Here is a 26,602-nt window from a genome sequence, read left to right on the forward strand (position 1 = left end):
TAAGTCAGACATTTTTGGAGAGGGGCCCCAGAATGCATGTTTCAGAAATCTCCATAGGATGATGACTTAGCTGGGTTTTATATAATGTCTTAAGCAGTTTTGCACATGACTCTGACTTGTAAGAAGAGATGATTTCACATAACAATACAACTTTTCAGCTTTTCCTCACATTCCTGCCATCTGGAAATGATTTTCAGACTCCTCCCTACTCCTGAAATTGAGCCTGTCAAGGTCCTGTGATAGCATCTGCTTAGAAGTCTAGGGTCAACTGCCATTTTCACCATGTATGCATCATTGTATCCTACTGTGGACATCAGTCAATGTACAATGCTTCATGTACATAGATCATTATCAGGAGAGAAATAGAAGTTAGACCCGGAGGATCATGTGACTGTGAAACTGGAAAAGAAGTTTTGAGTGGAATGGTGAGACTTGCTTTAATCTCCTACATTGTTTTCTTAGCTCTGAGGCCATCTGAAAACTCTTACCCTGCCGACTCTGGGTTCTGTATATTTGTCTTTGTAACTCCAGTTCCCTCTTTGACTCTACATCGCATCTTTCTGACCTCCGATTCTAGCTCATAATCTCCCACCTTGTAAATTCCTTGGTTCTAGCTTCTCTCAGTTTACCTTTACTCTTTGCTATTCAACCGCTACATGGCAGTAACGCCAAAATGACTCTTCAGTTGATCATCAAGCATGTGATATTGCTTTTAGTTTAGCATGCTGATTTATTTATTCTATTGCATGGATTTGGAAGATGGGACGTACCAGTGCAATTTGGAGCATGATTTCACTGGATTGTTGTAGAATTAAGTGAAAAATATATAGAAGCTCCCATGACAGCATTTGACACATAGTACATACATCACATCAATGGTGTTTATGAATCAGAGTTTATTGTATTTTTATTTGACAATAATGTTAATTATGTGCTTAGCACCTACACGAGCACACAGTTGTTCTAACTAGATGTCACTCAACCAAGATGAGGGGATAGAATCATGCATTTCAATAGTAAATATTGAATCACAGTTTATGGGAAAAATACCCTGGGGCTCATGGTGGGAGGGGCTTCTGAAAGACTTGGGATAGGTTGTATGTAGGAGAGAGAGAGAGTAATTTAGCTTCAGAGACAAGGCTATGCAAAGTAGTGCTCTAAGCAGAGATGGATGATGGACTGCCCGGTATAGAATACTCAGAAATATAAAAGAACATGGTGTGTTCTATAAATGTTCCCTAATTCCTGTTACAGTCCATGTTCCTGGAACAGACAGAATGTGCAAAGACTAAGAAATATGAGGTTGGAAAGGTAAATGAGTGTGAAGCATGAGCTTGCCCAAACTAGTCAAGTTTAGACATAATTTTAGGGTTGGAATTGTACTCTATACGGGTCACTCTGACACCCAAGCCATAAGAATGAAAGTTCAATTATTTTATATCCCACTGATTGTATGAGGAAGTCATGTAGGAGAGAAGACTTTTGCAAAAATTCCAACCCAAGATGGTGGACCAGAGTTTCGCTACAAGTGGAGGAACTTTTTTCCTTTTTCTTTCCACTGACTTCAAGTTTTCTGTGTCAAACTTTCAGCCAAGTCAATACAAAAATGTGTGATTGAAACTAAAAATTGCCATAGTGGCAGTAGTTACTGTTGCCTTGGCAACCCACACAAAGGTCCAGTGGAGGATTCTGGGAAGCAGGAGAGGCTCTGTAGGTAAATTACTATTTGGTCTACTTTGGTCTGTAAGTTAACACCACAGAAAAGCATTACTTGGCATTTCCTGACTTACAAGTGCTTTAATTTGCTCCTTTTGGCAAAGTATCCCCATGGGCTTCCCTCTGGGTTGCCTCTGTATGAGGCAGATGTGTGAGTCAATGGGCTTTGACAGGCCTTCTAGGCACAAAAAAAAAAAAAAAAAAAGACCTTAACCCCAACACTCAAGCTCTCTGGGCTTTCTGAGAGATACTTTTTTTTTTCTTTTGATTAACATGTTATTTCAGAAAACTGTCAAGATGTGACTGCATAGATGCATGACTGGAGAAGTGTGACATCTGAAACAAATAGCAGAGAAGAACACAAGTCACAAAAATCCTGAGGAAGCAGTTAAGTCCAAAAGATGATCTGGGTTTCATCCCTAAGCTACCTCTAACCCAGCCTTTGGGCGAGTCAGGTCTTTAACAGTACATCTGTTAGCTAGGGTACTCTTGTTATCATTAGAATCTCAGTTTTGTCTTACAGAGGCGAATAGCGATGCGTGTCCTCCACTGGAGCAACTGAGGGACAAGTCATATGGAACAATTGTGTGCAAAGTCTAAAGTGCTTTATGAAATACGTAAATCCTCTAAGGCGTAAGTATTTTGATTGGAGAAAGAGAAGTTATGATTACTATAGCAATGGCAATTGGGCTGTGACCGAGGAACAAGGGCTCCGGGAGAACACAGCATGACGCTTCATGGAACTCAGAGCCACTTTCTGTTGGTCACTCTGAATGATTGGCCACCCACCTTCAGATGCTGCTGCTTTATAAAGGTGCTTCACAGAAATCATTCTCTCCACTTAGATTTTTCTGTCTCCATCCAGCCCTGTGAATTACACTTTGTCTTCTTTCAAGATCCACCTGGATGGGTGAGATGCTTCACCACAGAGGTAACCACACCTTTATGGTATTTGTCCTATTGCAAAGCAGTTGTCTGTTATTAGGCTTGCCCTTTTAACTTAGATGGTGGCATGACTGTCTTGGGTTGTAGACTGTCTTCTGACATTCTTGCCATCAAGCTTCATATTTTATTAGTAGAATGGTTAGCTTTTGTCAACTTGACACAAACTAGAATCATCTAGGAAGATGGAGTGTAAACTGATAAAAGATCACCCTAAAACTGGCTATGCCTATGGGACCTTTTTCATTTTAATGATTGAAGACCAAGGGCCCAGCCTACTGTGGGCAGTGCCACCACTGGACAGATGGTCCAAAGTTGTATAAAAAGCAAAATGAGCAAACCATGAGGGGTAAGTCAGGAGTAAGGAAGGGAACTCCTCGATGGCTTCTGCTTCAGTTCCTGACTCAGGTTCCTACCTCGAGTTCTTACCCTGACTTCTTTTCATGGTTGACTGTACGTTGTAATTCGAAATAAATAAACCATTTTCTCTCCAAGTTGCTTTGATCATGGTGTTTATTTACAGTGAGAGGAAGACAACCATGGCAATTAGGACTTCATTTCGAGGCTGTTGTGATTGTATTTGGAGAAAAAGAGCCTTTGAGGAGACAATTAAGTTTCTGTGAGATTAGAAGGACAGGACCTTAGTTCAGTGAGGTAATTAGTATCCTGATAGATGGAAGAGGAGAGCCAAAAGAATGCAGGCTGAGAGAAAAGGATGTATGGTTCTATATAAGTAGATAAGGTGATTTTCTACCACTCAATGCATCACCAGACCTAGCCCTCCAGCACCGTGTGCTTGCACTTATCTCCAGAATGCTGAGAAGATACATTTCTATTACTCAAGCTCTCCGTTCTATAGGATTTTATTATGGCACCCTAAGGAATCAAATGTAGATGACAAGCATCTTCAATACAACCATTACATTTTACTAGTTTCTGAACTATCAGAGACTGGAAAATAATATGTGCTAAATAAACAAATCTAAATGAATGAATGTGGTGACTTGGACTCAGATGGGCACTTACATGAGGCCAGATGCTAAAACTAGCTCATTACTTGGCTCTGTGCATGACCATGGAGACTTGGAGATAGAATGAACGAGTTTTAGACATAAAGAAAGTCAGAGTAGGTTGATGTAGAATCAGATGAGTCCAACCAAGAGCTATGGGCACAGGCACAAGCTGCTTTAGAGTAGATGTCAAGGAAATTCAGTCTGACAGGAGCCTGGTTGGCAACAGTTGATTGAATCCTCCAAAGCCCCATCAACTATTAGGGCAAGGCAAGCTTTACACTTGCTACTCTATATGGACTTAACCTATATAATCAGCCTATAGCAGGAAATAGGCAATATAGTGGCTATTTATCTAATGTTTGTTTCTCAAAGGAAATGAGTGTATCTTCTTCACTTTTGTCTCCATTTTGTGCACCTAGAACAAGACTTGTATGTACTCAATACACACCTAACGAGTGAGATAGGCTAACCAAGAAGGTTATCAACTGCTGTGGCCTTTGCTTGTTAACAATCCCTTAGTGACTAAGAACCACTCAGGACAGGGCTTTCTTATAGGTTCCTGTATAGGTTTTAAAGGGATGCAGTAATTACCAAAATATAGGGGCTGAAAACAGCAGACATGTATTCCCTTAAGCCCCCCTTTTTGTCTTCAGTATTTAGTGGCTCTGGGTATTCCTTGAGGTCATTATAAGGGAAATTAGTCTGAAGTTCTCTTTCTTTGTTGGGTCTGTGTGGTTTAGGTTTAAGTGTAATTGTGAGGTAACCCAATCACAAAAGATGCCTTGAATTTCTGATCTTTCTAAGACTTTTAACATGAAGGGGTGTTGAATTTTATCAAATGCTTTCTCAGCATCTAATGAGATGATCATGTGGTTTTTTTCTTTGAGTTGTTTATATAGTGGATTGCGTTGATGTATGTCCATATGGTGAACCATTCTTGAATCTCTGGGATGAAGCCTACTTGATCATGATAGATGATCATTTTGATGTGTTCGTGGATTCAGTTTGTGAGAATCTTATTGAGTATTTTGGCATTGATATTTATAAGGGAAATTGGTTTAAAGTTCTCTTTCATTGTTGGGTCTGTGTGGTTTAGGTATAAGCGTAATTGTGACTTCAAAGAATGAATTAAATAGTTTTCTTTCTGTTTCTATTTTGTGGAATAGTTTGGACAGTATTGTATTTGGTCTTCTATGCAGGTCTGATAGATTTCAGCACTAAACCCATCTGGTCCTGGGCTTCTTTAGTTTGAGAGACTTTTAATGAATGCTTCTATTTCTTTAGGAGTTATGGGACTGTTTAGATGGTTTATTTGATCCTGACTTAACTTTGGTACCTGGTATCTGTCTAGAAAATTTTCCACTTCATCCAGATTTTCCAGTTTTGTTGAGTATAGGCTTTTTAAATAAGATCTGATGACTTTTTTTTTGATTTCCTCAGTTCCTGTTATTATGTCTCCCTTTTCATTTCTGATTTTGTTAATTTGGATAATGTCTCTGTGCCCTATGGTCAGTCTGGCTAAGGATTTATCTATCTTGTTGATTTTCTCAAAGAACCAGCTCCTAGTTTTGTTGATTCTTTGTATAGTCCTTTTTGTCTCTACTTGGTTGATTTCAGCCCTGAGTTTGATTATTTCCAGATATCTACTCTTGCGTGTATTTGCTTCTTTTTGTTCTAGAACTTTCAGGTATGTTGTCAAGATGCTATTGAATGTTCTCTCCAGTTTCTTTTTGGAGGCACTCCAAGCTGAGTTTCCTCTTAGCACTGTTTTCATTGTGATCCATAAGTTTGGGTATGTTGTCCCTTCATTATTATTAAATTCTAAAAAGTCTTTAATTTCTTTCTTTATTTCTTTCTTGACCAAGTTATCATTGAGTAGAGCATTGTTCAACTTCCATGTGTATATGGGCTTCTGTTGTTTTGGTTGTTATCAAAGGCTAGCTTTAGTCCATGGTTATCTGATAGGATGCATGGGATTATCTCTATCATCTTGTATCTGTTGAGGCCTGTTTTGTGACTGATTATATGGTCAACTTTGGAGAAGGTACCATGAGGTACTGAGAAGAAGGTACATTCTTTTCTTTTGGGATGGAATGTTCTATAGATATCTGTTAAATCCATTTGGTTCATAATTTCTGTTAGTTTCATGGTGTCTCTGTTTAGTTTCTGTTTCCAAGATCTGTCCACTGATGAGAGCGGGGTGTTGAAGTCTCCCAATATTATTGTGTGAGATGCAATGTGTGCTTTGAGTTTTAGTAAAGTGTCTTTCATATATTTGGGTATCCTTGCATTTGAAGCATAGATATTCAGAATTGAGAGTTCATATTGGCAGATTTTTCCTTTGATGAATATGAAGTGTCCTGCCTCATCTTTTTTGATAACTTTTGGTTGAAAGTCAATTTTATTGAATATTAGAATGGCTACTTCAGCTTGTTTCTTGAGACCATTTGCTTGGAAACTTTTCCCCAGCCTTTTACCCTGGATAAGTGTCTGTCATTGTCACTGAGGTGCATTTTCTGTATGCAGCAAAATGTTGGGTCCTGTTCATGTATCCAGTCTGCTAGTCCCCTGTTTTGGGGGGAATTGAGTCCATTGATGTTGAGAGATGTTAGGGACCAGTGATTGTTGTTTCCTATTATTTCTGTTTTTAGAAGTGGAATTATGTTTGTGTGGCTATCTTCTTTTGGGTTAGTTGGAAGAAGATTACTTTCTTGCTTTTTCTAGAGTGTAACTTCTCTTGTTTTATTGGAGTTTTCTATCTATTAACCTTTCTAGGGCTGGATTTGTGGAAAGATATTGCATAAATTTGGTTCTGTCATGGAATATCTTCGTTCCTCCACCTGTGGTTATTGAGAGTTTTGCTGGATATAGTAGCCTGGCATTTGTGTTCTCTTAGGGTCTGTATGACATCTGCTCAGGATCTTCTGGCTTTCAATCTCTGTTGAGAAGTCTGGTGTAATGCTGATAGGTCTTCCCTTATATGTTACTTGACCTTTTCTCTTACTGTTTTTAATATTCTTTCTTTGTTTAGTGGATTTGGTGTGTTGACTATTATATGATGGGAGGAATTTCTTTTCTGTTCCAATCCATTTAGAGTTCTGTAGGCTTCTCGTATGCTTATGGGCATCTCTTTCATTAGATTAGGAAAGTTTACTTCTTTAATTTTGTTGAAGATATTTACTGGCCCTTTAAGTTGTGAATCTTTACTTTCTTTTATACCTATTTTCTTTAGGTTTGATTTTCTCATTGTGTCCTGGATTTCTTGGATGTTTTGGGTTAGGAGCTTTTTGCATTTTGGATTTTCTTTGATTATTGTGTCAATGTTTTCTATGGTATCTTCTGCCCCTGAGATTCTCTCTTCTATCTCTTGTACTCTGTTGATGATGCTTGCATCTATAAAACCTGATCTCTTTCCTAGGTTTTCTATCTCCAGGGATGAAGATAATCCTTTGTGATTTCTTTATTGTTTTATTTCCATATTTGGATCCTGGATGGTTTTGGTCAATTTCTTTGTTTGTGTTTTCCTGTAATTCTTTAAGGGATTTTTGAGTTTCCTCTTTAAGGGCTTCTATTTGTTTCCCTGTGTGGTCCTGTATTTCTTTTTTTCTTTTTTTTTTTTTTTTTATTTTTTATTTTTTATTTTTTTATTAACTTGAGTATTTCTTATATACATTTCGAGTGTTATTCCCTTTCCCTGTTTCCGGGCAAACATCCCCCTCCCCCCCTCCCCTTCCTTATGGGTGTTCCCCTCCCAACCCTCCCCCCATTGCCGCCCTCCCCCCAACAGTCTAGTTCACTGGGGGTTCAGTCTTAGCAGGATCCAGGGCTTCCCCTTCCACTGGTGCTCTTACTAGGATATTCATTGCTACCTATGAGGTCAGAGTCCAGGGTCAGTCCATGTATAGTCTTTAGGTAGTGGCTTAGTCCCTGGAAGCTCTGGTTGCTTGGCATTGTTGTACATATGGGGTCTCGAGCCCCTTCAAGCTCTTCCAGTTCTTTCTCTGATTCCTTCAATAGGGGACCTATTCTCAGTTCAGTGGTTTGCTGCTGGCATTCGCCTCTATATTTGCTGTATTCTGGCTGTGTCTCTCAGGAGCGATCTACATCCGGCTCCTGTCGGTCTGCACTTCTTTGCTTCATCCATCTTGTCTAATTGGGTGGCTGTATATGTATGGGCCACATGTGGGGCAGGCTCTGAATGGGTGTTCCTTCAGTCTCTGTTTTAATCTTTGCCTCTCCCTTCCCTGCCAAGGGTATTCTTTTTCCTCATTTAAAGAAGGAGTGAAGCATTCACATTTTGATCATCCGTCTTGAGTTTCGTTTGTTCTAGGGATCTAGGGTAATTCAAGCATTTGGGCTAATAGCCACTTATCAATGAGTGCATACCATGTATGTCTTTCTGTGATTGGGTTAGCTCACTCAGGATGATATTTTCCAGTTCCAACCATTTGCCTATGAATTTCATAAACTCGTTGTTTTTGATAGCTGAGTAATATTCCATTGTGTAGATGTACCACATTTTCTGTATCCATTCCTCTGTTGAAGGGCATCTGGGTTCTTTCCATTTTCTGGCTATTATAAATAAGGCTGCGATGAACATAGTGGAGCACGTGTCTCTTTTATATGTTGAGGCATCTTTTGGGTATATGCCCAAGAGAGGTATAGCTGGATCCTCAGGCAGTTCAATGTCCAATTTTCTGAGGAACCTCCAGACTGATTTCCAGAATGGTTTTACCAGTCTGCAATCCCACCAACAATGGAGGAGTGTTCCTCTTTCTCCACATCCTCGCCAGCATCTGCTGTCACCTGAGTTTTTGATCTTAGCCAATCGCACTGGTGTGAGGTGAAATCTCAGGGTTGTTTTGATTTGCATTTCCCTTATGACTAAAGATGTTGAACATTTCTTTAGGTGTTTCTCAGCCATTCGGCATTCCTCAGCTGTGAATTCTTTGTTTAGCTCTGAACCCCATTTTTTAATAGGGTTATTTGTTTCCCTGCGGTCTAACTTCTTGAGTTCTTTGTATATTTTGGAAATAAGGCCTCTATCTGTTGTAGGATTGGTAAAGATCTTTTCCCAATCTGTTGGTTGCCGTTTTGTCCTAACCACAGTGTCCTTTGCCTTACAGAAGCTTTGCAGTTTTATGAGATCCCATTTGTCGATTCTTGATCTTAGAGCATAAGCCATTGGTGTTTTGTTCAGGAAATTTTTTCCAGTGCCCATGTGTTCCAGATGCTTCCCTAGTTTTTCTTCTATTAGTTTGAGTGTGTCTGGTTTGATGTGGAGGTCCTTGATCCACTTGGACTTAAGCTTTGTACAGGGTGATAAGGATGGATCGATCTGCATTCTTCTACATGTTGCCCTCCAGTTGAACCAGCACCATTTGCTGAAAATGCTATCTTTTTTCCATTGGATGGTTTTGGCTCCTTTGTCAAAAATCAAGTGACTATAGGTGTGTGGGTTCATTTCTGGGTCTTCAATTCTATTCCATTGGTCTATCTGTCTGTCTCTGTACCAATACCATGCAGTTTTTATCACTATTGCTCTGTAATACTGCTTGAGTTCAGGGATAGTGATTCCCCCTGAAGTCCTTTTATTGTTGAGGATAGCTTTAGCTATCCTGGGTTTTTTGTTATTCCAGATGAATTTGCAAATTGTTCTGTCTAACTCTTTGAAGAATTGGATTGGTATTTTGATGGGGATTGCATTGAATCTGTAGATTGCTTTTGGTAAAATGGCCATTTTTACCATATTAATCCTGCCAATCCATGAGCATGGGAGATCTTTCCATCTTCTGAGGTCTTCTTCAATTTCTTTCCTCAGTGTCTTGAAGTTCTTATTGTACAGATCTTTTACTTGCTTGGTTAAAGTCACACCGAGGTACTTTATATTATTTGGGTCTATTATGAAGGGTGTCGTTTCCCTAATTTCTTTCTCGGCTTGTTTCTCTTTTGTATAGAGGAAGGCAACTGATTTATTTGAGTTAATTTTATACCCAGCCACTTTGCTGAAGTTGTTTATCAGCTTTAGTAGTTCTCTGGTGGAACTTTTGGGATCACTTAAATATACTATCATGTCATCTGCAAATAGTGATATTTTGACCTCTTCTTTTCCGATCTGTATCCCTTTGATCTCCTTTTGTTGTCTGATTGCTCTGGCTAGAACTTCAAGAACTATATTGAATAAGTAGGGAGAGAGTGGGCAGCCTTGTCTAGTCCCTGATTTTAGTGGGATTGCTTCAAGTTTCTCTCCATTTAGTTTAATGTTAGCAACTGGTTTGCTGTATATGGCTTTTACTATGTTTAGGTATGGGCCTTGAATTCCTATTCTTTCCAGGACTTTTATCATGAAGGGGTGTTGAATTTTGTCAAATGCTTTCTCAGCATCTAATGAAATGATCATGTGGTTCTGTTCTTTCAGTTTGTTTATATAATGGATCACGTTGATGGTTTTCCGTATATTAAACCATCCCTGCATGCCTGGGATGAAGCCTACTTGATCATGGTGGATGATTGTTTTGATGTGCTCTTGAATTCGGTTTGCCAGAATTTTATTGAGTATTTTTGCGTCGATATTCATAAGGGAAATTGGTCTGAAGTTCTCTTTCTTTGTTGTGTCTTTGTGTGGTTTAGGTATAAGAGTAATTGTGGCTTCATAGAAGGAATTCGGTAGGGCTCCATCTGTTTCAATTTTGTGGAATAGTTTGGATAATATTGGTATGAGGTCTTCTATGAAGGTTTGATAGAATTCTGCACTAAACCCGTCTGGACCTGGGCTCTTTTTGGTTGGGAGACCTTTAATGACTGCTTCTATTTCCTTAGGAGTTATGGGGTTGTTTAACTGGTTTATCTGTTCCTGATTTAACTTCGATACCTGGTATCTGTCTAGGAAATTGTCCATTTCCTGAAGATTTTCAAATTTTGTTGAATATAGGTTTTTATAGTAAGATCTGATGATTTTTTGAATTTCCTCCGAATCTGTAGTTATGTCTGCCTTTTCATTTCTGATTTTGTTAATTTGGACACACTCTCTGTGTCCTCTCGTTAGTCTGGCTAAGGGTTTATCTATCTTGTTGATTTTCTCAAAGAACCAACTTTTGGTTCTGTTGATTCTTTCTATGGTCCTTTTTGTTTCTACTTGGTTGATTTCAGCTCTGAGTTTGATTATTTCCTGCCTTCTACTCCTCCTGGGTGTATTTGCTTCTTTTTGTTCTAGAGCTTTTAGGTGTGCTGTCAAGCTGCTGACATATGTTCTTTCCTGTTTCTTTCTGCAGGCACTCAGCGCTATGAGTTTTCCTCTTAGCACAGCTTTCATTGTGTCCCATAAGTTTGAGTATGTTGTATCTTCATTTTCATTAAATTCTAAAAAGTTTTTAATTTCTTTCTTTATTTCTTCCTTGACCAGGTTATCATTGAGTAGAGCATTGTTCAATTTCCACGTATATGTGGGCATTCTTCCCTTATTGTTATTGAAGACCAGTTTTAGGCCGTGGTGGTCTGATAGCACGCATGGGATTATTTCTATATTTCTGTTGAGGCCCGTTTTTTGACCAATTATATGGTCAATTTTGGAGAAAGTACCATGAGGGGCTGAGAAGAAGGTATATCCTTTTGCTTTAGGATAGAATGTTCTATAAATATCCGTTAAGTCCATTTGGCTCATGACTTCTCTTAGTCTGTCTACATCACTGTTTAATTTCTGTTTCCATGATCTGTCCATTGATGAGAGTGGGGTGTTGAAATCTCCCACTATTATTGTGTGAGGTGCAATGTGTGTTTTGAGCTTTAGTAAGGTTTCTTTTACATATGTAGGTGCCCTTGTATTTGGGGCATAGATATTTAGGATTGAGAATTCATCTTGGTTGATTTTTCCTTTGATGAATATGAAGTGTCCTTCCTTATCTTTTTTGATGACTTTTAGTTGAAAATTGATTTTATTTGATATTAGAATGGCTACTCCAGCTTGCTTCTTCTGACCATTTGCTTGGAAAGTTGTTTTCCAGCCTTTCACTGTGAGGTAGTGTCTGTCTTTGTCTCTGAGGTGTGTTTCCTGTAGGCAGCAGAATGCAGGGTCCTCGTTGCGTATCCAGTTTGTTAATCTATGTCTTTTTATTGGGGAGTTGAGGCCATTGATATTGAGAGATATTAAGGAATAGTGATTATTGCTTCCCGTTATATTCATATTTGATGTGAGGTTATGTTTGTGTGCTTTCATTCTCTTTGTTTTGTTGCCAAGACGATTGGTTTCTTGCTTCTTCTAGGGTATAGCTTGCCTCCTTATGTTGGGCTTTACCATTTATTATCCTTTGTAGTGCTGGATTTGTAGAAAGATATTGTGTAAATTTGGTTTTGTCATGGAATATCTTGGTTTCTCCATCAATGTTAATTGAGAGTTTTGCTGGATACAGCAATCTGGGCTGGCATTTGTGTTCTCTTAGGGTCTGTATAACATCAGTCCAGGATCTTCTGGCCTTCATAGTTTCTGGCGAGAAGTCTGGTGTGATTCTGATAGGTCTCCCTTTATATGTTACTTGACCTTTTTCCCTTACTGCTTTTAATATTCTTTCTTTATTTTGTGCGTTTGGTGTTTTGACAATTATGTGACGGGAGGTGTTTCTTTTCTGGTCCAATCTATTTGGAGTTCTGTAGGCTTCCTGTATGTCTATGGGTATCTCTTTTTTTAGGTTAGGGAAGTTTTCTTCTATGATTTTGTTGAAGATATTTACTGGTCCTTTGAGCTGGGAGTCTTCACTCTCTTCTATACCTATTATCCTTAGGTTTGATCTTCTCATTGAGTGCTGGATTTCCTGTATGTTTTGGACCAGTAGCTTTTTCCGCTTTACATTATCTTTGACAGTTGAGTCAATGATTTCTATGGAATCTTCTGCTCCTGAGATTCTCTCTTCCATCTCTTGTATTCTGTTGGTGAAGCTTGTATCTACAGCTCCTTGTCTCTTCTTTTGGTTTTCTATATCCAGGGTTGTTTCCATGTGTTCTTTCTTGATTGCTTCTATTTCCATTTTTAATTCCTTCAACTGTTTGATTGTGTTTTCCTGGAATTCTTTCAGGGATTTTTGCGATTCCTCTCTGTAGGCTTTTACTTGTTTATTAATGTTTTCCTGTGCTTCCCTAAGTGTGTTCATGTCTTTCTTGAAGTCCTCCAGCATCATGATCAAATATGATTTTGAAACTAGATCTTGCTTTTCTGGTGTGTTTGGATATTCCATGTTTGTTTTGGTGGGAGAATTGGGCTCCGATGATGGCATGTAGTCTTGGTTTCTGTTGCTTGGGTTCCTGCGCTTGCCTCTCGCCATCAGATTATCTCTAGTGTTACTTTGTTCTGCTATTTCTGACAGTGGCTAGACTGTCCTATAAGCCTGTGTGTCAGGAGTGCTGTAGACCTGTTTTCCTCTCTTTCAGTCAGTTATGGGGACAGAGTGTTCTGCTTTCGGGCGTGTAGTTTTTCCTCTCTACAGGTCTTCAGCTGTTCCTGTGGGCCTGTGTCTTGAGTTCACCAGGCAGCTTTCTTGCAGCAGAAAATTTGGTCTTACCTGTGGTCCCGAGGCTCAGGTTTGCTCGTGGGGTGCTGTCCAGGGGCTCTCTGCAGCAGCAGCAACCAGGAAGTCCTGTGCCGCCCCTTCCGGGAGCTTCAGTGCACCAGGGTTCCAGATGGTCTTTGGCTTTTTCCTCTGGCGTCCGAGATGTGTGTGCAGGGAGCAGTCTCTTCTGGTTTCCCAGGCCTGTCTGCCTCTCTGAAGGTTTAGCTCTCCCTCCCACGGGATTTGGGTGCAGAGAACTGTTTATCCGGTCTGTTTCCTTCAGGGTCCGGCGGTGTCTGTGGCAGGGGTCCTGCCGCTCCTGGGCCCTCCCCCACGGGAGCCCAGAGGCCTTATACAGTTTCCTCTTGGGCCAGGGATGTGGGCAGGGGTGAGCAGTGTTGGTGGTCTCTTCCGCTCTGCAGCCTCAGGAGTGCCCACCTGACCAGGCGGTTGGGTCTCTCTCTCACTGGGTCTGGGAGCAGAGAGCTGCTGCGGGCCGGGATCCGCGGGCGGGTGGTCCTGTATTTCTTTAAGGGAGTTATTTATGTCCTTCTTAAAGTCATCTAACATTATCATGAGATATGATTTTAAATCAGAATCTTGCTTTTCCGGTGTTTTGGGGTATCATGGACTTGCTGTAGTGGGAGAACTGGGTTCTGAAGATGCCAAGTGGCCTTAATTCTGTTGCTTATGTTCTTGCACTTGCCTCTCAACATCTGGTTATCTCTGGTATTAGTTGGTCTTGCTGTCTTGCACAGAGGCTTGACCCTCCTATAAGTCTGTGTGTCAGCACTCCTGGGAGACCAGTTCTTTCCCAGGGGGATCTGGATGCAGAGAGCTGTGACTCAGGGTCAGCTCTGGGTGCAGGCAGAAACTGGCTAATCTAAAGGGTCCAAACTTTTTAAATATTCTTTTCCAAATAAAGGCACAGTCTCAGATTCTTCAATAACATGTTTTGGGGGATCACTGTTTATCCAACATAGATCCCAGGACAAAATCTGTTCCCATGGATTAGGCTAGGGAAGTCATTGGCACAACTTGAGTGTGAGGTGAAATCTTAGGCTATTAAATTATTCATGGTGACAGAGTGGAAGGAAATTCAAGGTCCTGAGCACAGTTTGAGTTGATGCTAAATCCCGATAAAAGTTCCTCCCTTTGAGGAGAGAACCCAAGACATGAGAACCAGTAAAGAGATGGAAAGGCAGTAAAGTAGTCTTTAAAACCTTGCTTTAAAGTACAGAGAATGATACTAACCAGCTTTTTAGGACAGTGAAAAGAGGCGCACAGTGTAGTAAAGGTAAGGATGGATTTGTGAACCCATACATTGAAATTTTTAACAAGAAATTTGCATATACCTTGATTCAGATATTCCTTAAGGAAGGCAAAGATCTGGTTGGAACTATTTTCATAGCTCTTGGAAAAATTAGAAATAACTGATATTTCTAACAAGAGCTGATTGAATTCATGAGAGTTATCATCTAGTCAATGGATGGAAAATGAGACTTGCATAAGAAACAAAACAAAACAAAACAAAAAAACAATGGTGATACAGTGTACAGTTTAAACTGAACTGATAATTAGATATTATGTGGAAAAAGTTAGATTTAAAAATGTATTCAATATTGTCCAATTTTAGTTAAGATGTTTATACTTTGTAGAAACACAAGGATACATATACTCATGAAGAGTAATTACAAAAACTGCTAATTCTTGTCTTTGTTCTTTTTGTCATGAGTATATATTATTTATAGTATAAAACATCTTAAAATATAAAAAGACATAGTCTGGGATTCAATTTTCCCTAGACTTTATGCATTAGCTTCTTTCTTGTATATTTAGCTAAGCCTGTTGAGTTCTCATGTAATTTGCATGGTAATTATAAATAATAGCATTCCCTTTTACACTAGAACGAAGTGAGAGCTTAAGTAAATTCTTTAAGCATTTGCAAAGGGCAGGTTCCAGGCTGGCTAGAGTTCTCAAACTCATTTTGCTCTCCTTGATTCTTTTGAATGCTGAACCTTTTGCTTTGTCCACATGCTGGATCATTAATATCTGGAAATCTAACTGCTTCCCACCTTTGGTCTCTTTAGAAATGATCTGGGGTTACATTAGGTGGAAGGGGTGTGTGAGCACTTTAAATGGTGTGAAGCAGTGCAGGCAACAGGCTCACGATCAGTGTGCCTGAGGACACATGATAAAAAAATGTAGCGCTGAGGAGGAAAATTCCCTTCGAGTCTCAGATTGTCTTGGAGGCTATTTGAGGGAGAGTTATGGATTCGCTACTACAAACTGAGCTACCTGCCTTTTGTAAAAAGATTATTTGTGTGTGTGTGTGTGTGTGTGTGTGTGTGTGTGTGTGTGTGTGTGTGTGTGTAAGCATGTATTAAGGCACCCACATAGCTCAGAAGGGACATCAGATCCTTTGGGGTTACAGTCATGGATGTGGGTGCTGGGATCTGGACTGGGGTTCTCAGAGCCCTAAGAGTTTTCAAGCACTTAGGTTTTTCTCTAACCCCAGCCATGGATGGAATTATTTTTTTATTACCTTAGTGATATATTTTTAAGATGATAGAATAACAAACGTTTATTTTATACAATTCAAATAGAACATAATATCACTACAATGTTGCAAATAGTGACAATCCTTGTTTTTAATTTATTTATTTATTTATTTATTTATTTATTTATTTATTTTTCATTCATTCATTCACTCATTCACTTTACAGTCTTATTACAGCCCCCTCCCTTTATGAGAGGGTAAATGAGGACATAGTGGTGTCTAGAGACAACATGATCCAGTCCCACCATCTTACCCTTCTCCCCTCACTCTCCTCTCCCCTTCTCCTCAGAGACGATGAGGCCTCTCACGGGTACCAATACACCCTGGTTCATCAAGTCAAGGTGAAGCTAAGCACATCCTCTCCTGCTGAGGCCAGACAAGACAGCCCAGCAAGGGGAAAGTGATCCACAGGCAGGCAACAGAATCAGAGGCAACGCTTGATTCGGTTGTTGGGGGACCCACAGGCAACCCAAGCTTCACATTTGCTACTTACGTATAGGGAGGCCAGGTCCAGCCCATACATGCTCTTTGGTTGGTAGTTCAGTCTCTGTGAGCCCCAGTCAGCCCAGGTCAGTTTACCCACAGCCAAACGATAGGCAGAGCTTGGGGAGTCTTATGGAAGAATGAAGGGAAGGATTGAGGGACCTAGAGGGGTAAAGGACACCACAAGAAAACAAATGGAGTTCTAACGCTCATTTTAGAGAAGCTCGAATAGGCTCAAGGCCAAGATATGTGTGAGTCAAGGGAAAGAAGAGGATGATTCTCCCAAGGTCCCTTAATGCTACAGCTGGAAGTAATTATGAATCTTTGTATTTTCAACACTGTATCGTTGTCTCTAGATACCACTATGTCCCCATTTACCCTCTCATAAAGTGATGGTTACCTCTGCTTCAGCCCAAACTATGCACAGAAAATGTACCTTTTTTTTCTCTTTAAGAATAATGAATGTAAGAGTCTGGATAAATCTCCTTCTGAGACCTTAGTTAGCATGTGTTTCCACCATAGAGATGTGAGATGCTAGAATAACAAATGTTTATTTTACCCAATTCAAATAGAAAATAATCTTATGTGACCTGTGTAGACCATGGACTCCCAGAGTGTTCAGTGTTTTTACAGAGGTTCAGGGATGATTCTGGAGGACCTGCCTTACATTTTATTAAAGAAATACTTTCTCACCATCAATTGTACAGTCAGGGGCTGTGAAGAAGTCAAGATTATCTGAGCCTAACCTCATAGTAGTCAGATAGTTAGCTGTGTTTTATTGTTGTGAGTAAACACGCAACAGGGCAACTCAAAAAGAGGGATTACTTATTTGGCTTCTGGATTCAGACGGTTCGGTTCATAGTGGCCATGGTGAGGCATAACATCATGGCAGCTGGAACGTATTTCCTCATATTAGAGAGGAAGCTGAGAGAACTGAGGAAATGGCAGGAAACAGAATAAGCATCTTCAATGACCCACTTCACCCAAATATGTCTCACCTCCCACTTTTACCATCTCCTAACAATGCCACTATATCAGTCCAGGGAGCATTCCATTAATAGTTTGTACCTCGGTGATAGATTTTGACAACTAGACACAACTAGAGTCACCTGGGTAGAGAGAACCTTTGGTGAGGAACTGCCTCCAGCAGATGGCCCATAAGCAAGTCTGTGGGGGCATGTTTCAATCATTGAAGAGGGAGGGCCCAGCTCATTGAGGTTGGTGCCACCCCTAGTCAGGTGGTTCTAGGCTGTATAAGAAAGCAAACTGAGGTATCCACAAAAAGACACCATTAATAGCCTTACCCATGGTTTCTGCTTGAGTTCCTGCCCTGACTTCTCTTGACAATGGGCTATAACCTGTATGTCACATATACCCTTGCCTCCCCAAATTGCTATTGGTTATACTGTTTTATCAAAGAAACAGAAACAAAACTAGGACACACTCTGCCAATAACCATCTCTTCTACACGAATCAACCTGTAGTTACCGGCTCAACCAATGAGATCACACCTCTATTTTCACAATCACTCTATTAACTTCTGAAAATTTCCACACTTCCATTTTCCTGATCACTATGTTAACTTGTGAAAATTTCCTTCTTGGCCTTTTTGCACTCCAAAGTTTACCTCTAGGCAAATACATTGATTAGATCAGAGTTCTCAGGATCCAATCACTTCTCCAAAGACCAACGCACGCCTCCAACATATGAATTCATGGTGGGCATTACATAGTCAAACCATAGCTCCCTCACACCTTAATCCCTTATTATTAGAGATATAGAAGCAGTCCATTCTATTTACAGGCAGAATATATTAAGCTTGTATGCGCGCGTGTGTGTGTGTGTGTGTGTGTGTGTGTGAGTGTGTGTATGAGAGAGAGAGAGAGAGAGAGAGAGAGAGAGAGAGAGAGAGAGAGAGAGAGTTAAAAATAAACTCAGTTGGAAAGAAAGAAGAAAGAATGGTTCATTTTATTACTACTGAATTTGTGTGTGTGTATGTGTGTGTGTGTGTGTGTGTTCATAATGCAAATAAGGTACTGAGCTAGTGTTTTTGCAGAAAGGGTTTTCATTCACAATTTCCAACAGACTAATCAAAACTTAGGTTGCATGTGTGTGTGCGTGTGCGTGTGCGTGCGTGCGCGTGCGTGTGTGTGTGTGTGTGTGTGTGTGTGTGTGATGTAATGGAATACTAAGTTAAATGTTGTGTACCAGTGGTGTCCAACAAAGAATTGTTCATTAACAATTTTCCACAGAGATTGCCCAAAAGATTAGGGTATTTATAGTTACATATAAGTATGGATATGATAGGGGTGTGGGTATGGTTATGGATATGGATATAGATATAGATAACTAACTACTTGTATTTGTATCCATAAGTTAGAAATGTTTAAATCAAACTTGATACTCACAAAGTTGTACATATTCATAAGGGCTGAGAAAAGTAGAAATTACAGAAGTAATTCTGTATGTGACCCAATTTCTCTGGGAATCTGGTGAATTTTCTATCAAGTAAAATACGAAGGCCCTGGAACCACAGAAATGTAAAGTTCTCGAAACTTAGAAATCATGCAGAAATAGCCCATTCATTTCACAGATGATTATATATGATCACCTTTCCTATTGCATTGTCATTTGATGGTTTGGTTCATTTTTGAGTATTTATCATGTTATTGACTGACCCGGAAGATGTAAAGTTCTTTTTTCCTAAAACTCACCTGTGTTGTTTTTCATCAATTAAGGCAGCTTATTTGTCTCCCATGCCATTTCACCTCATTCTCCAGCATAGCCCTGCAATCCAGTGTCCAAGGCCAAATACAAGTACTACTTCTCAGAGAAGAATTTAGTGAAAAATCCACTCTGTTCCAAGTACATTAATTAATGACTTTGTGTGTGTCCAAATGTGTGTGTGTGTGTGTGTGTGTGTGTGTGTGTGTATGTGTGTGTGAGTGAGTGTGTGATGGTTTTTTGTGGGTGGTACCAGTTATTACTATTTATAAATAGCTGGCACGTTTATTTGTCCCTGTATAGACAATCTTGCTTTTGAAGACAAGAATGTAGTGCTGCTAAGGGACACTTACGTAATTCATATTATATGCTGGGAACTGTTTTGAGGGCTCTTCTGTAGACTTCCCCACTTATTCTTTATAGGAACCTATGAGGAAAGAATTCTTTGAATCCCATGTTAAAGACAAAGAGAGTGAGGTATAGAGAAAGCGAATTGCCCAAGATCCCAAGTCCTTTAGTAACGCTGCTTGCTCTTTGTGTGGGTACAAGTCTCATGGATTCTGTTCTCTTGTATAACCTTCATTCTAAAAATACTGCTTACATCTTTTTGACTGGAGAAGAAACAAAACAATGTCCAGAGTGCTGGAAACATCGCCTCCCCTTGTCTTCTCAGATATTGGCACAGTCCCTGTAATAAATTGCCAGAATTTCACAGGTGAATTGTGAGGAGGTAAAGCCATATGTTCTTTTGTTTACCAAAATCACCTTTCTTTTATTCAGTGTCTGAACTTTTCTAGCCATGACCCTAAAATCTTCCCAAGGATCAAAACAACAATAACCATCTTTGTTTTAGTGGGAGTGGTGGTAGAAAGATGTACTGTGTTCTTAGGAAGAAGACTTAAAGCTTCGCTTGCTATGGTCCATAAAGTATCCAGAATAATTCTATGCATAGTCATTAAAGAACTCTATAAAAGGCACTGAATATTGAGACCACTCAAGCAATCTGATTGCTTAATTAAATCTCTAGAAATGCTCAATATGCACCAACTGAAACTGTGTCACCCATGGAAAGAGCGGCATGCCTTCTTTTTCTTTCTCTCTTTTCTGTTTTACTTTATAATACCAATAATGACCTTAGCCCTGGCCTTCTCCTGGAGATTAATGACTAGCTAGGCTTTATGACTCTCCACTGCCCCTTCAGTGGACTACCAACTCCTCTCCACTTGCCATTCATCTTCAGCAAAACACCCCTCATCTTACCTTGGCTTGCTAAGGAATTCCAGTGTTTGTCAAAGCTGGTGGGGATTGGTTTGTGAATAGTGATTTGTGGATTCTTGGAAACCCTGTGGCAATATTGACATGGCTGAAGAGGATATCTTGACTAACCTCTGAGGCAGTCTTTTGATACACCCGGTGTGTACACAAAGAGCTTGCTTCTCTCCTCTCTGAATTTCTGTGTGATTTTTTTTTAAGTATCTTACAATAATGTTTTCTGCTATCAAAGCTTTGTTCTCTTGTCTTTTGGGATGCGATGTTTTAAAATGAGACAAGATCTCACTCTTTCACCTGTAGAGGTGTAGGATTCACAGTGCAGTTGAGGTGAACCTTGGACTCACAGCAATCCTCCTGCTTCATCTTCCTGTGCATTAGGATTAGACACGAGTCACTATGGCCAGCGTTAGTATGTTACCTTCTGAAAACAATGTATGTACATAAAACATTTTAGAATGGCCACAAAACCTGTGTTGAAATCAGACATGATAATATTACCTCTTAGAAAATAATTCTGAATTCTGCCCTGTGCAGGCAGGTTTTGCCTGACTGTTGCAGAGCCTGGTAGCACTGTTGGGATTGCCTACAAACCATTCCTCTTCTAGTTCTGCTTCCTTTGCTTTATAATTGCCAAAAGATAGGGAAAAAACCCTGTGTCAGTTTTCCGCAAATCCACAGCATGAACACATAAATCCAGAGCTTCCACTCGCCATCTGTGCACTGCTGTGTCCACTTGTGCAAATCTGTATCACTGGTGTGAATGACACTACTGTAACAATGCCATGGTATTTGCACCTAACAATTCATAACACGGAGAGCGTGGAGCTAAGGACTTAGCTCAGTTGGTAGACTGCTAAAAATCTGAAATTCATACCTAGGTTCTGTATAAAAAGATCTGAGTTCAGACACTCGAGGGTACCTGTAATCCTGGCGTTTGGGAAGTAGAAACCAAAGGAGGATTCTAGGACTCTCTGGCCAACCAGTTTAGTCAAATTGGTGAACTTCAGGTTTAGTGAGAAGCCCTGTCTGAAGACATAAGGTAGACATTAATAGAGAAAAACACCTGAGAGAGACCTCTTTCTTCCATATTATGTTTGCACACGTGCACCTACATGTGTGCAACCCCCCCACACACAGTATACACACACACACACACACACACACACACACACACACACACACATACTATAGGATCCTTTCTAAGGTTTATGATTAATCTTTTTCTACAGAAGAGGAAAATAGAATGAGTTGCCCCAGATCATATATTTGCTAAATGCCTCTTTCTTGTTTTTTTTTTTTTTCAATTTCCCATCTTCCAAAGAGAACTTATTGTTTGCCCTTTTATCTCTTACATTTCTCTCCTCTTGTATCAGAACAAGTGAAGGGTCTTACACAATAGCATCTCTTTACCATGAGCTGTGGGCACGTTCTCGTATATCATGAAATGTAATGAAGCAAGAGCTGCTGCCCTATCCCAGAAGAGAATGCTGAGACTCAAGCAGGACAAGTGTGGTACTGATGTCCAGGCTCCCACAGAGCTCATGCCAGGGTTTGTGCTCTATCGACTACCGTGTTTGACCTGTATATGTTTTATGATTTAGTATTTTCTTATTGCATAATATCAACTATAGCAGCAGGTCAGTGAGCTGACAATGAAATCTTTGACAACTCATAACCAATGGTGGTTGTTGACCACTAATAGATGAAAATACGCCCAGTTGGATGGTCACTCCAATAGACCATCTTTAGAAATGGCATGGAATAAACTTGGATAGTCATTTCAAATATGACAACCTAACAAGTATTTTCATAAAAATAACTTTTCTCATCTCTGACAATGAGTGATGCTGCACAATGCAAAGGCAGTTAGTTGAGTAGATCTCTGTAAAATTTTGAATCCTGGTCTAAAATCAAAGAGGGCATACTTAGTAAATTCATTGTGGGGTGAGATAGTTCATTTATTTAATCCAGTTCTTCGGAGGAAGGCAAATCTAAGAAGGCTAGGCAACTTGGCAACTTGCTCTAAACATTGAGTGGCAGTTGGTTTCTTTCTTCTTCTGCCAGAAAGTTGTTAATGGGTTATATATCATCCATGCTGTGGGGATTCTCTTAGGCGCTGGGAATCACATCACACTCCATTGTGGGCTGATACTGACCCAGGGCTGCCTTCAGAGAACTCAAGGTCTAAAAGATAGACTGCGGTCTTTTTCCTAACATCACCCCATAGTCAACTACTCTGGTCCACACCTGAGCCTGCTTCTGCTTGAGCTCACCCTGAGTCCAGCCTGATCCTTACATAACATCATGCACTTGTAACATAGAGAACTCCAGGTATATGCACACAATTCTTAGCCAGGGCTTTCTCTTGTTGTTCTACCAAATCAGGGTAGGATAAAATACGGAACTTCAAAGTGCCCATCACATAATCCCAGGCTAACCGTGGGCATGGATTGGCACACCTGCCATGTTCCTAAAGTTTTCTTTTTTTTCTCGTACTTTGATTGCAGTGCAGAGCTCTGCAGAGGTGACAAAGACCCATGGAAGTCTTCATACCCTTTCTTCCTTCCTGTTCTCTGAGCCTTTCTGTGTGCAGCTTATTCTGTGACTGAGTCATTGGGCATCATGGTCTTCTTCTGATATGAAGGATAGGAGCACATCCTCTTAAGGTCAAAGTCAGGTTACAGAAGTGATTCAAAGCATGCACCATGGAGAAAGAAGGAAATCTTGAAAAATAAAGATCGTTCTGTCCATATTCAAGTGTTCATATATGATTGTTTCATACAGTCTCAGGAGAAAACAAACATAAATGCAAAATCAAACAAAACCCTAGCACCTTGGGACTTCAGGGTTCATGGTAATTTGTTTTAGGCTCAGAGTTTCCTCCCATGTCTCCATACTCTGGAGAACTTGGTTTGCCATCAATATTTAAAATGAAAATAAAGTAGTTCTTAAGAAGGAAGATCACTTAAAACATAGTGCTACTTGAATGTCAAGAAGCCATTATGTTTAATAGCATTTTTTAAACTATTAAAGTTGAGTGGTTACTTTTTATTTTGCATTTACTCACTCATGGGAGACATTTATTTAGTCTTGTATGCTACAAATAATGATTCTGTTAGTACAGAAGATTCTCTTCTTGAATAATGGTCTCATTTCTATAATATATCTTAGAGTAAGATATTCATATATTACGTAGGAATGAAAATGCACAAACTGTTAAGAGGACAGAAATGCTGTGAAACGTATGCCCATAAAGCTACAGACTTGCAAAAATCAAGAAATGTGAGAACTCTTTTGACTTGGCAAGTATGTTTTAGTTTAACCACCTTTGGGGGAATTGGCAACATTAACAACAGAGAGAAAGATGTTTAAATTATCCTGTTGATAAGTCTCTGAGACCATTCCCCCTTCTGTGACATAATTTAGAAATACAAGAGCTGAAAATTCTAGAACATAAATCTTTAAATTTGAGAGACCGACAGAGAGAGAGAGAGAGAGAGAGACAGAGAGAGACAGAGAGAGACAGAGAGAGACAGAGAGAGACAGAGAGACAGAGACAGAGACAGAGGGGGACAGAGAGGGAGACAGAGAGACAGAGGGAGAGACAGATGCAGACAGAGACAGAAACAGACAGAGACAGAAAAAGAAAGAGAAAGAGAGTTATTGTACACGAGGACATTTTGTTTAGGTAATTTCCACTTTTGCCTTGTCTCTCAAACCCTTCCTTCTCTCCATGCCCTCTCAGAATCATGGATTCTTGTATAGATATTGCTGCATGTATATCTTTTCTTTTCTTACTTATTTTTGATTCTCCCATCAGATGCACAAAGTTAATTCTATGAGCCCTAAATCAGAGAACACTATGAATTTCAGACTCTAATGGCACCATATTCTGAGTCTGCATTATTCTGAGTATGAATCAGAAATGTGGAATGCACCGTGAGCAGCCAAGGGCACAAATGTGTGACATGGGACACAAAATAAATGATTATTTTGTGGACAGTAACTGTTTCTTGAGTATGGGCAGATCTGGGGCTCCATAGTGACCAAAGTGGTAACTTTTAATGGCCAGAGCCACTGGTGATAGAATGCCTAGTGAATGACAGGCATTGAGTCCTACACTTAATAATTTCACCCAGAGAGAAGTGACCAGCAGTGCCAATCCTTCTGATCTTCAGCTCTGCTTCTGGTGTTGTGAAATTTATCAATGAAATAAAGGCGGCTTCTAAGTTCTAGTACTGACACTGGAAGGAGACTTTCTTTGCTGGGGAGGTCAATTTTAGGATATTTAGTCATCTCTGGCCCTTCTTATTAGATGAGAATAGCAGTCCCTTCCACAGAGTTGTGACAACCTAAAATGTTTCCAGATATGGCTAAGGGCTCCCTGTGAGTCACTGGGAAACACTGAAGTGAGTGAAGATGACTTCCAGTTGCTCCTGAAGCCATCTTCCCAGGTTTAGACCCTTCAGTGACAAAGATATCTGGTATAGAACTGCCTGGGAAAAACATCCCAAGATTCATTGTTACTGGATTTGTTCAGGGAGGTTGTCTGTCTTTGAAGCTATCTCTGTGATGCCACCCCAGAAGCCAGTTCTGATTGGTTGGCTCAGATCACATCCTAGCACTGGAGGTGGAGTATCAACTACACAAGATAAATAAGAACTGAGGGAGAGAGAGGGTATTCGACCCCTAACCCCCAACAAAACCAGGTTGAGGGCATCTCAAGGTGGCGGAGAGACCACTGATGACAGAGAGCCAGTGTCTGTAGCAGAAAAATTAATCATGGTTATTTCCAGAGCAACTCTCTGAGGCACACAGAGAGTAACTAAACAGCCCAAGGTCACAGGGCTAACGGGTAGTCTGTTATGCAGTCTTTTTATTACCTGACTCAAAGTAACAGGTAATGAATAGCATAGAATAAAGCATCAGCTTCATGTGCAATTCCAGGGCTGTGAGAGTTAACAAACACCCAAGCCCAACATTCAAATGTATTTGCTGGGCCTCCCTGCTGCTCAGTGACTTGCCTGTCACTGATTCTAGAGGACAGGGTGAGAGACATGCTTTCAGGAGTCTGATGTAAAATTCAAATTAAAATATTTCTCTCTCCAGTTATAGTAACAAAGATGGCCGAATGACGTGTTTACATCCGTGCCACTGCTGTATTAGCACTGTCTTCTGGTTCATTAGGAGTTAACTAGGCTTTTTTTTTTCTAACTTAGGAAAGCTGTGGTAATGTCTGCAACTGTTTCTGTTGGGAAATGTGCTCTGAATACTAAACCACTAGCTCACCAACCGACTTTGGGAATTCAGTGTGCTTCTAGGAGAGGAGGGGGGTGTCTAAGTAGGAAACTCACTCTACTTTTGGGTGATTTATTTCTCCAGAAGATTTGAAGTATTTGTTCAGTTTCAACCTGCTGGTTGAATTTCTAATAATAATGAAATTTATACAGGTTCCTGTGCTACGGACCCAGGAAGACCTGAAGCTAAGTCTCTAGGTAGTGATGAGAACTTGTGCAATCAGCTACAGTTACGAGCCATCAATATTTCTGTTTTAATTGGAGGCCTTTGCTAATCATACCTAGACAGGATACGTGTCACTGTGTCTCAAGAGATTTCGACTCAATATTGAGCTCAGAGTTGATTTACTTACATTGGATAGAAAGGAAACATGAATGTCTTTGTGAGATACATGTATTGGTTTTATTTTACTTGTGTGTGTGTGTGTGTGTGTGTGTGTGTGTGTGTGTGTGTGTGTGTGTGTTGGGGGCATAAGATGTGTGCGTGTATGGAGGTCAGAGAACAACTTGTGAAACTTGGTTCTCTCTTCCCACCATGTGGTTGTCGGACTTGACAACATTTACTTGTTTAGTCACCTTGTTGGCTCACGGGACATTCAGAGCCATGAAAGTGGAGAGAGAAGAAATATTTTCTGGTCTGTGCTCTCTCTGGGGATAGAATCTTAGCTCTATCTGTCCTTGGAAGTTGATATGTGTAGCAAAAAAATGCTATTCCTACCTCTCACAAGCATCCTCAACACTTTAACACATTTCCTTAGAAACAGCCGCCATTTTGAATGGTTACCATTACTTCTCAACCTCAGGGTGACTCTTGCAAAGCATGATGGTCATGAGTGGGGGATATCTCATTACTTGAATTTGGCGAGAGTATTGCCCACTCATGCTCTCTTTGGTGAGTTATTATCTTGAAGGTATGAGAGAACATCTACTAAAATGGAGACGGGAGCGTCACCATGCTCTTTTTTACCTCTAAAGGACCAGTTCCTGTGCAAGAGCATTTCTATGAAACCTGTTCAAGAACTGCAGAGCAGCCACACAGAATCTTGGGAGAAAGCTTTT

The 26,602-nt window shown here is 40.1% G+C and overlaps 1 long non-coding RNA gene across 1 annotated transcript in view; it reads left to right on the plus strand.

Annotated features, from left to right (window-relative positions):
- The first annotated feature begins 2,005 nt into the window (after window positions 1-2,005).
- The window catches only part of LOC120096620 (uncharacterized), a 32,086-nt gene continuing 7,489 nt past the window's right edge, over window positions 2,006-26,602 (plus strand). Inside the window, exons 1-2 of the long non-coding RNA XR_005493286.2 lie at window positions 2,006-2,349; window positions 2,582-2,647. This is a non-coding gene — a long non-coding RNA (uncharacterized LOC120096620). The remainder of the gene's footprint in view (window positions 2,350-2,581; window positions 2,648-26,602) is intronic.

This window comes from Rattus norvegicus, chromosome 14 (genome assembly GCF_036323735.1).
Source record: "Rattus norvegicus strain BN/NHsdMcwi chromosome 14, GRCr8, whole genome shotgun sequence".
NCBI classification, from domain to species: Eukaryota; Metazoa; Chordata; class Mammalia; order Rodentia; family Muridae; genus Rattus; species Rattus norvegicus.